This window comes from Galeopterus variegatus, unplaced genomic scaffold, assembly GCF_000696425.1.
Source record: "Galeopterus variegatus unplaced genomic scaffold, G_variegatus-3.0.2 Scaffold265, whole genome shotgun sequence".
Classification (NCBI taxonomy): domain Eukaryota; kingdom Metazoa; phylum Chordata; class Mammalia; order Dermoptera; family Cynocephalidae; genus Galeopterus; species Galeopterus variegatus.
The window spans coordinates 256,440-266,966 of NW_007726376.1; positions in this window are offsets into that span (position 1 = coordinate 256,440).

The following is a 10,527-nucleotide window of genomic DNA, read 5'->3' on the forward strand; positions in this document are numbered from 1 at the left end:
GAGAAACCTCCATATTCATAATGGCTAGATTTTAAAACATTTTTAATTCATACTTAATTTGACTGCTCAAAGACCTTCTTGAATTATAACCAAGTTCTCATATATAATTTAAGGTTGTAATATAAATGGCTTCTGGAAGAGTAAGATGTGACTATTATTAATTCCTGACCAAGTCAAGCCTACCTGTCTCAATGACACTGAGTGACCTGGCAAACCTAGGCATTTTCTGAGTTGCTTACCTTACTCTTAGATCCCACCCAGGAAGAATCTAACTCTGAGAAGTTCTGTCACAAATCTGTGGACCATCAATTAACAAGCTTTTATTGAGCACCATTATGTATTCAGCACTTATAGTCCCAAAACCTTTAAGGTTACAAGTTATCTGAGAAGTTACTTCTCCATGTACTTAGGCTGCTTTATCTCTGCTTCTGTCAAAGTGACTATTACCTTTACATAGTAACAAGAGGGACACCAGGATCCCATCAGTCTGCCTGACATATGCCAAGATTTGGGGTGCTCCTGTGATGACTTACAGCTAGTCTTTTCAGTACACTGTCATTTCCTCTCTTTACCACATCTCATTCTTTCCAGGGCGTTTCCTTTATTTTCAAATACAGGGCAGTTTGCCAGCATGTCTTCTGTCTTAGAAGATTAATCATAACACTATGTCAAGAAATAGAATGGGATTAGATGGAGACTGCTTTCAAAACCCCCTCACTATTTCAGCATAATCCTAGTCATTGATACTTTTCTTGGAACACATACTTCTTTACATTTCCTACTTTTTTTACCCAATCCCAATAATTACCTCATTCTCCAAATGAACTACCCTTCTTTTTATTATTATTAATTATTATTATTATTATAATTATCATTATTATTATCATCATTATCATTATTTCTCTCTTTCTCCTCTCATAACCAGTGGTCTGTTGTCTATAAGACTTTTACTTTCAAGAATGGGTCTGTATATCAAAGTTTTATTATTTTAACTGAACCAAATTGTATTGAGGTCCTATTAGACCAGCTACTTTAAGAAATAGATATATTAATTAGACACAGTGTCAGGAAGCTTACGGTCTCATGAAGGAGGGAGTGGGTAAATGTCAACAAGCAAATAAATAATCACTGAAATGGGAAATGAGGTGAGGATGAGAGGTGCAAAGGCTCTGTGGAGTCAAAGGAGACAAGTTCCAAGTGTTGGATAATCAAAGAAAGCATCATGGTAGAAATGGATTTTGAAGGTGGGGACCATTTAGACATCATTCTAGACCCAAGAGGAAAGGTAACAGAACAGAAAAGTAAGGGCATGCTGAGTGGTACCACTTGGCCCAGACACAGGTCACTTGTATAGAAAATGACACATGCATCTCTAAAGATAACTTGGACCATATGTTTTCCTACTTCATTTTCTTGGAAATGATCAAGCAGCAAAGGTTTCTCAGCAGAAGAGTGTCCTAGTCAGGGCATGCCTGAGGAAGTCAAACCAGCCAGCAGTGTTCAGGGTGAATCCAATGTCCAGAGCAGGAGCCAGAGCCATGCAGGGAATTGTGACAATTGTCCAGACAGGAAGCAACACAGGCTTGGACTAAGGAGGCAACAACTGAAGGAAGGAAATAGAAAAAAAAAACAAAATGTGATGAGCACCTATATGTCAGCAACTGCATGAAGTCCCTTGATACATATTATTCCACATAATTGAAAAGAAAGGTGGGTATGAGAGACATAACTAGGGTTAGGGAAAAGAATGGGATTACTGTGTACTGAGGACTACATATAAAATGTGCAGCTCTCATTCAGTCCTCTCAACTGGTCATGTAGGGGATGTTGTTTTCCCTACTTTGTACATAAGAATACCAAGACACAGCAAGCTTAAGTGACTTGATCAAGGCCAAAAGAATAGTATGAAGAAAAATCATGATAAGAACCCAGGTTTATCTGACTCCAAAATAGATGCTCTTCCCACCCGAAAAGCTTAAAGAATCTTCCTTACTCAAGAATGTACAAGGCATAGAGCATGAGAAGTAAGGAAGAATTAAAAACTTACTTATGGACTTCTGATCAAGATAACCAAATAGATGGTCCCCAGCGTCACTCTCTCCCATAAATCAGCCAGCTTACAAATATAAAAAAGCAACGATAGCCAAGATGGAGCTGCTAGAGCTCAGCAGAAGAGGAGGAGAGACCTATGGAGTTCACAAAGGCAGAAGAAGCCATGATGAGAGAAAGAAAAAACTGCTGTTTCAAATCCCAGCTGCTTCCAGGTTGGAGCTGCTGAGCGCATGGAGCAGGAGCTGGCAAAAGCCACAGCTGTGCCTTTCGGATGAAGTTGCTTGGAGGCAGCAGGGGAGAAGAGGGCCTTGGTGGCCCCCAGGCCAGCAAGACCACTAATAGGGTTCCCATGGACCCACATAGTAGTGAGGAGCCACAACATCTAAAAAAAGGAGCGACTAAAAGCTGGTAAGTTATCACATGGGACCAGCGCACAGCCCATCCAATGGAAGGTTTGCAGCATGGGCAGTGGGGGAGACGGGCCGACCATGCAAACACTGGGTCACAGCAAGGACAGCTGATCTGCACCCCAGTCACCAAAGGACCACTCAGAGGAGAATGGTCAGGAATATAGAATTGCATGGGGGGCAGTTTGATGAAAAGACTCAGGCCCAGACCAGAGTTTCTACACAACCCAGGTGCACCAGATTTCACTAGACCTGGAAGTACCTATAAAGTCAACCATTAAAACCTGAGCTGCACAAAAAGCCTTCCTTAGGGGATCAGCAGCAAATCAGCAATTTAGCTCAACCACACAGCTCAAGTGCTGGTTCCCACAGGAAGTTCCTCCATTTTAGAAGTAAGCAAAGGACGGCAAATTAGTTCTAGCACAGAGTTTAAGCTATGGGAACAACAAATAATCCAACACAGAACTGAAAGAAAAAACAAAGTACTCACAACCAGAGGCAAAGTTTGATGTTAACTAGTAAAGGTCTCATTTCACCAAAGAACACCTATAACACCTAGAAAGACTGAAGTCCCTTGGACTACCAAGCCAGAAAGGGGGAGGGCTGGGGCCTCAGCAATGCCCCCCGACATCCACGACCAGTCCCAAGGTGGGGGACGAAGGCCTCGGCCACATACCCCCGACATGTGCAACCACCCCAGCAATGACCACCATCGTAGGAAGCACCCCAGGCTGTCCTGAACTGACGCAGTGGGGGCCTTGGGCCTTGGCCATGCCCCCCAACAAGTGCAACCAGCCCAGTGACGACCACCAAGCTGCAGCAAGAAGGGCCCCAGGTTCCCGAGTTGGGGTGGTGAAGGACGAGGGCTTTTACCACACACCCCTGACATCTGCACCCAGCCCGGCAATGACCAAGCCACTGCTGGAAGCCCCCTGGTCTCCCCTGTGGGAATGAGGGGGGTGCCAGAACCCTCAATCCCACCCCCCCTCCTTCCTCCTTCTTCCACCACATTTCCTTCCCCTTTCACCTCTACTCCTCCTTCCCAACTGCTCTGCAACAGCATCCTAGAATGTAAAATATAATATTAATAAAATTAAAAAGAAATTTTAAAAAATTACTTATGTGTTTTGAAAAATGGGTCATTAATATTGGCATCATTAATGAAAACAAAATAGAAACAATCAGATGGAGTTTGGGGTTTAATGAATGTAAGTTAAGGAGCGTCATTTTAGCTATGCTGAATTGAAATCCTGGCTGATTATCTAAATAAGAAAGTCCTAACAGCAGCTGGAAGTTGCTGGATTTAGGAATCATCAGGAGAGAGATTTTGAGATGAACAAGAAAGAGGTTGAAGGTATTCATGTGTAAAACAATGTGAGTAGGTGAGAAGTTACCTGAGGCAAAGAATGTGGAAGAGAGAATATATTCACTGTGGAGCAGAAGGAAGAAAAAGGCACCTAGTAAAGGAGATGAAAGAGAAGTTTTCATAAAGATAAAAGAACCAGCAGGCTAAGGGATCACAGAGTCCACGGGAGGAGAAAGTTCCAGGAAGTAAAATTTCTATAGAGAGGTAAGGAGAATAAGGACTAAGAAAAGCCCATTGGATTTGTTGGATATGAAATTCCTGGTGACTTTCTAGAAGGTGATTTCACAGAGGGATAAAGGTAGAAGCCATAATACAAGGGGTTAAGAAGTGAATGCATAAGCGGGAAGTGAAAGCAGAATTTGTACTATTTGAAGTGTGGTGGCGAACAGAACAGAGGTAAGGTATAGCCTGCTTCAGCAGCAGGGTCAGAGGAGGGTTATTTTAGGATAGGGAGGGCCCTGACAGTATTTGTGGGCACAGGAGGAGAGACTGAAGATGGAAGAAAGATAAGTCTTAAAGGATGGAGCAAAACTGAGAAGAGATGAGCGGTAACAGAATGAAGAGCAGTGTTCATGGCAAGGAAAAGAACAGGTTACTTTCTTCTGAGGTAGACAAGGGACAAGAGGGTGACCCTTCAGGAGACACTGAGAGAGTTCCCATGGCCTCATCCTTGATCACACAAAAGACAAATAGCTAACAGAAGAGAAGAAGAGGATCTCCCCTGAAAAGGTTGGAGTTTACATTATAAAAGGAAGAAAAATGTTTAGGTAGGTCAGAAAACAGAAATTCAGTTTTGAAAAATTACCAAACTTCAACAATTTGTTTAGTTACTCTCTATAACATTTACTCCAATTTTTCCGGAATCGAAACTGGAAAGTTTCATTTAGTTTCTCTAAAAGTGCACATAACTCCCTTGGACTGCATGGTTATAATTTGGACAAGGAAGATAGTTTTTTTGGTTATCAGAAATGAATTCTCTAGACTCTCATCTGTGTTTTTTTGAGCTGAAGGGTCAAGGTATTTACTTGAATAAAGTTTGCCAAAGCAAATATTGATCTCAATGGTTATTATCAAAGTCTATTAATTATGTGGTGATTTTAATTAGTCTACAAGTAACAAATGCCATCTTATAGCAAAGTATTATATTTTATGTGAATTAACAACAGAAATTTAAAAATAAATTGAGTTACTGACGCTGTTTTCCTAGCCCTTTCCATTCTCATCTTTAATCACTAAGAGTTCACATTCATTAATCTGGTACTCCATGATGGACATATGATATATATGAATCATATTATTTAATCCTCATAATAACTTTAGAGTGTAAATATTGTTATTATTATTATTCCCATTTTGCAAATAAGTAAATAAGGATTAGATCAAGTAACTTCTCCAGGGTCTCAGAGCCAGCAGTGGTAGAATCAATATCAGTCTTAGTCTGACTTAAAAGCTTGTGGATCTAAAGACTAAGCTGTACCACTTCACAATTCAGCTGTATATTTTGTTACATACAGTTTTTTTTTAATTATTATTCTCTAATTTCTTTGGTTATTTAAGAACTCTCCTTTCTGCCCCCTCCTCACCATGAGGTATAAATTCCTTAAAATCAGATACAAAGTCTAGTATCCTTGAAATAGAATCTGGAACATTGTACATACTCAAAAAATATGGAAGTAAATTGAAATAAGAGTGAAATCAACTTTAAAAATGATTAACCTTACCCATTTTCCACCACATCTGCTTCATTCCCTCTACACTTCCTACACTCACCACAACTCTTCCCCCACTGGTTTCAAGAGAATATCCAAGTTTGGGAATGTGACTATTATCGTGAAAACAACACTGTAAAACAGCTTCTATAACCAAGACTGTTCTTGTTAAGTGTGTGAATGCAGTGAAGACAAATACAGATTCTTCTCATCAACAATTACCCAGAAAGATTTGAGCTGAGCATTTCATCCTCTTAGAGCTGCTGTTCACTGGCTCATTCAACATCAATTCACTGAGCACCTTCTACTTGCTTGAGCATGTTTTTTGCCTTCTATGAGTTCTCAGATAGTGGAGGAGACACACAGGTGTTACATGACTGTAGCTCAGCCTGGTAATGCCAGAACAGAGATAGGGAGGAAGGCTGAACAACAGCTTGGCATTTTTTTTTTTTTTTTTATCGTTAATATATGTATTTCAACCTAACTTCCCAATATGGGCTCATTTCCTTTTTGCATCAACATGAAGCCTCAAATGAAACCACACAGTATATATCATTTCAAAATGAAACTCATGACACAGCTAGGCAGTGAGTCATCCTCAGAGACCATGAAATTTCAATCCCAGTGGTCTAAACACTCACTGGGTCTTTTCATCATTAAGCTGCATTGTATATTTCTTGACATGAATTTTTTTATCATTCATTTTAATTTAGCTGATGATTGTCGGACTGGCTAATCTTTGTGTTGTAATGACAAAAACTGCAACTTTCCACAATCACTGAAAACTGAGTCTGGAACAAAGGGGAAACAAAGTGGGGAAACTATTTTCCTTACTGACCTAGATGATGGAGGAAATTAGAGATTTGATCACAATTGTTCCACAGTGACTATCCTCACAGCCTAACCTGTACTACTATTTTATTGTGTGGGCTCTAAAAAATTTTGTAAGCTTACAAAAGGCTATATTCTTTCACTTTGGAATTCAAAGAAAAAAAGAGCTAAGAAATCTTACAGTGAAGAGTGGACACAGGTCAATAACACATTTCAGAATTTGAGGGGATGCCTCAAATGCAGCTAGCTTCCTATGCCATATAGGTGGTGCCGTGGCTGCTTGTCTATTTCCCGCCCTCTCGAAAAGAAAGCCTCTGTGATTTCTCAGTGTGAACCAATCAAGGTCTATTAGATTTCATCGGCCCCACCCTAACATTTCAAAACAAATCCACATAACACAAAGGGGGTTATACTTTCACAACACTGAAACAAATGCAGAAACAAATTCACTTTTACCCTAACTTTTAGCTAATTTTTAGAAAACATTCCTGTGTGTCCCAGAGCACACCAAATCTTATGTGTGATCTTGCATCCTTTCAACCTCCATACTCCTTCCCTTCGCTCACAGTTGTAAACATGCCACTTCAGTCCTGCCAAGCTAAGGTTATGTAAAGAATGCACAGATAAGTGAGTCAGAAGTTTTAATACCTTCTCAGAGGCCAGCCCCAAGGCTGCAGATCGCATGCAACCATGTGATAGCTTCCAATGGCACTGACATGCATCGACACAAGAAACTTAGTTAACATAGTGCTGGAAAATACTAATGAATCACCAACTACTATATATGACAAGCAAGGACATTGACAGCTCATACCCAACCTCTTTATTCTCTGTGATATAAAAGTGACAACAAACCAGATAGAAATGTACATTTTTCTCCATCATTCCTACCAATTTTAGTGCATACCTAGATCAAATCCTAGTCTTTCTTTCCTCTTGACAATGGAGTCACATCTTACTCCTGGATTGGGTGGGTCATCCCATAAAGTAAAAATCTCATGTAATTCAAATTACCCTTGAAAACTCCATAAGACCCCCCCCCACCCGTGGAGTTCAATGTGCTCTGCTGGTGATCTTATCAGTTCCTCTAAATTTTCTCTAGGGCTTTTGATTGATTTTTCAGTTCGTACATTGACATCAACAAATACTTCACCACCCACTTACCAAGACCCTTGAAAATCTATTTCACATCTTTATTGTTGGTCAGGGACCCTTAAAATCAGACTATCTTCCACTGGATTTTCACCAAANTACATGACTGTAGCTCAGCCTGGTAATGCCAGAACAGAGATAGGGAGGAAGGCTGAACAACAGCTTGGCATTTTTTTTTTTTTTTTTATCGTTAATATATGTATTTCAACCTAACTTCCCAATATGGGCTCATTTCCTTTTTGCATCAACATGAAGCCTCAAATGAAACCACACAGTATATATCATTTCAAAATGAAACTCATGACACAGCTAGGCAGTGAGTCATCCTCAGAGACCATGAAATTTCAATCCCAGTGGTCTAAACACTCACTGGGTCTTTTCATCATTAAGCTGCATTGTATATTTCTTGACATGAATTTTTTTATCATTCATTTTAATTTAGCTGATGATTGTCGGACTGGCTAATCTTTGTGTTGTAATGACAAAAACTGCAACTTTCCACAATCACTGAAAACTGAGTCTGGAACAAAGGGGAAACAAAGTGGGGAAACTATTTTCCTTACTGACCTAGATGATGGAGGAAATTAGAGATTTGATCACAATTGTTCCACAGTGACTATCCTCACAGCCTAACCTGTACTACTATTTTATTGTGTGGGCTCTAAAAAATTTTGTAAGCTTACAAAAGGCTATATTCTTTCACTTTGGAATTCAAAGAAAAAAAGAGCTAAGAAATCTTACAGTGAAGAGTGGACACAGGTCAATAACACATTTCAGAATTTGAGGGGATGCCTCAAATGCAGCTAGCTTCCTATGCCATATAGGTGGTGCCGTGGCTGCTTGTCTATTTCCCGCCCTCTCGAAAAGAAAGCCTCTGTGATTTCTCAGTGTGAACCAATCAAGGTCTATTAGATTTCATCGGCCCCACCCTAACATTTCAAAACAAATCCACATAACACAAAGGGGGTTATACTTTCACAACACTGAAACAAATGCAGAAACAAATTCACTTTTACCCTAACTTTTAGCTAATTTTTAGAAAACATTCCTGTGTGTCCCAGAGCACACCAAATCTTATGTGTGATCTTGCATCCTTTCAACCTCCATACTCCTTCCCTTCGCTCACAGTTGTAAACATGCCACTTCAGTCCTGCCAAGCTAAGGTTATGTAAAGAATGCACAGATAAGTGAGTCAGAAGTTTTAATACCTTCTCAGAGGCCAGCCCCAAGGCTGCAGATCGCATGCAACCATGTGATAGCTTCCAATGGCACTGACATGCATCGACACAAGAAACTTAGTTAACATAGTGCTGGAAAATACTAATGAATCACCAACTACTATATATGACAAGCAAGGACATTGACAGCTCATACCCAACCTCTTTATTCTCTGTGATATAAAAGTGACAACAAACCAGATAGAAATGTACATTTTTCTCCATCATTCCTACCAATTTTAGTGCATACCTAGATCAAATCCTAGTCTTTCTTTCCTCTTGACAATGGAGTCACATCTTACTCCTGGATTGGGTGGGTCATCCCATAAAGTAAAAATCTCATGTAATTCAAATTACCCTTGAAAACTCCATAAGACCCCCCCCCACCCGTGGAGTTCAATGTGCTCTGCTGGTGATCTTATCAGTTCCTCTAAATTTTCTCTAGGGCTTTTGATTGATTTTTCATTTCATACATTGACATCAACAAATACTTCACCACCCACTTACCAAGACCCTTGAAAATCTATTTCATATCTTTATTGTTGGTCAGGGACCCTTAAAATCAGACTATCTTCCACTGGATTTTCACCAAAGGTTCGTACATTGACATCAACAAATACTTCACCACCCACTTACCAAGACCCTTGAAAATCTATTTCACATCTTTATTGTTGGTCAGGGACCCTTAAAATCAGACTATCTTCCACTGGATTTTCACCAAAGACACTGACTATTTCAGGCTTGATTAAATCTTTTCCCTTCTGGAATGGATGAATAACCACACCACTACTCATCCTAACCCTTGCCCCATCTCTATCTTCCCACCTGTGTCTCTCTACTCCCCCCACTTCTTCCCTTCTCTCCTCCTTTGTTTTTCCCACAAAGTTCAATTCAGATAAATTAATTGTTGATATAATGAAAACCTCTGTATGAGGGAAATATTTTCAAGAAGTACTTATAAACCCATTTGCCTGACATTCCTCACCATAACTATTATTTTTTTTATTGCTTTCACTTATCCATTCATTCCAGAAATACTCAGTATGCAACAGACATACTAGATTCCATTCCAAGTATTGAATGGAGGCTTGGAATGGAGTTCCAAGGCAAAGTTCACAACAGGCAAAGTCCCTGCTTTCAAGGAACTCACTTTCTAGTGGGGTAGACAATAAAGAGACACACACCTAGTGGACTGTTAGACAGGAGTGAGTGTTAAAGGGGAGAGAAGGACAGGGTGGTCAGAAAAAGGCCTCTGAAAAAGTGACATTTGAGCAAAGACCTTGAACAGTGTTCAAGACAGGGGGAGAAGCAAGTGCAAAGGCCTTAACAAAGTATGGAAATAGAGTGTTCCAGAAAAAGCCAGTACAGGAAACTTCCAGTACAGATGAAGCTGAGAGCTCAAAGGGGAGAATGGGATGAGATGAGTTTGGCAATTAGCCAGAATCCAAAAGGACTTTGGAGTTTTATTCATGAATGTTATGCCAAGTCCTTGACTATGGATCATTTTGAATAGAGAGGTGGCATGATGTGACTGAGGCATTTTTAGAAAAATTTCTCCAGCTATTATATAGACAGTAGTATGTGGGTGGGTGTAAAGAATGGAAGACAGGACACTGAGAAGCCTCCTCCAAAGCCCTGGCATTGCCAGTTTCTCAAATTAGTGTTTTCTAGTATTTAGCTTTTCTGTCAGGGAAAACAATTGAGAAAAGATTTTTAGTTAAGTAGTTTTGTTAACAAACTACACAATTTTCACAGAATCCTTCCCTCCCACTGTCTAGGTCTGACTTCCTACC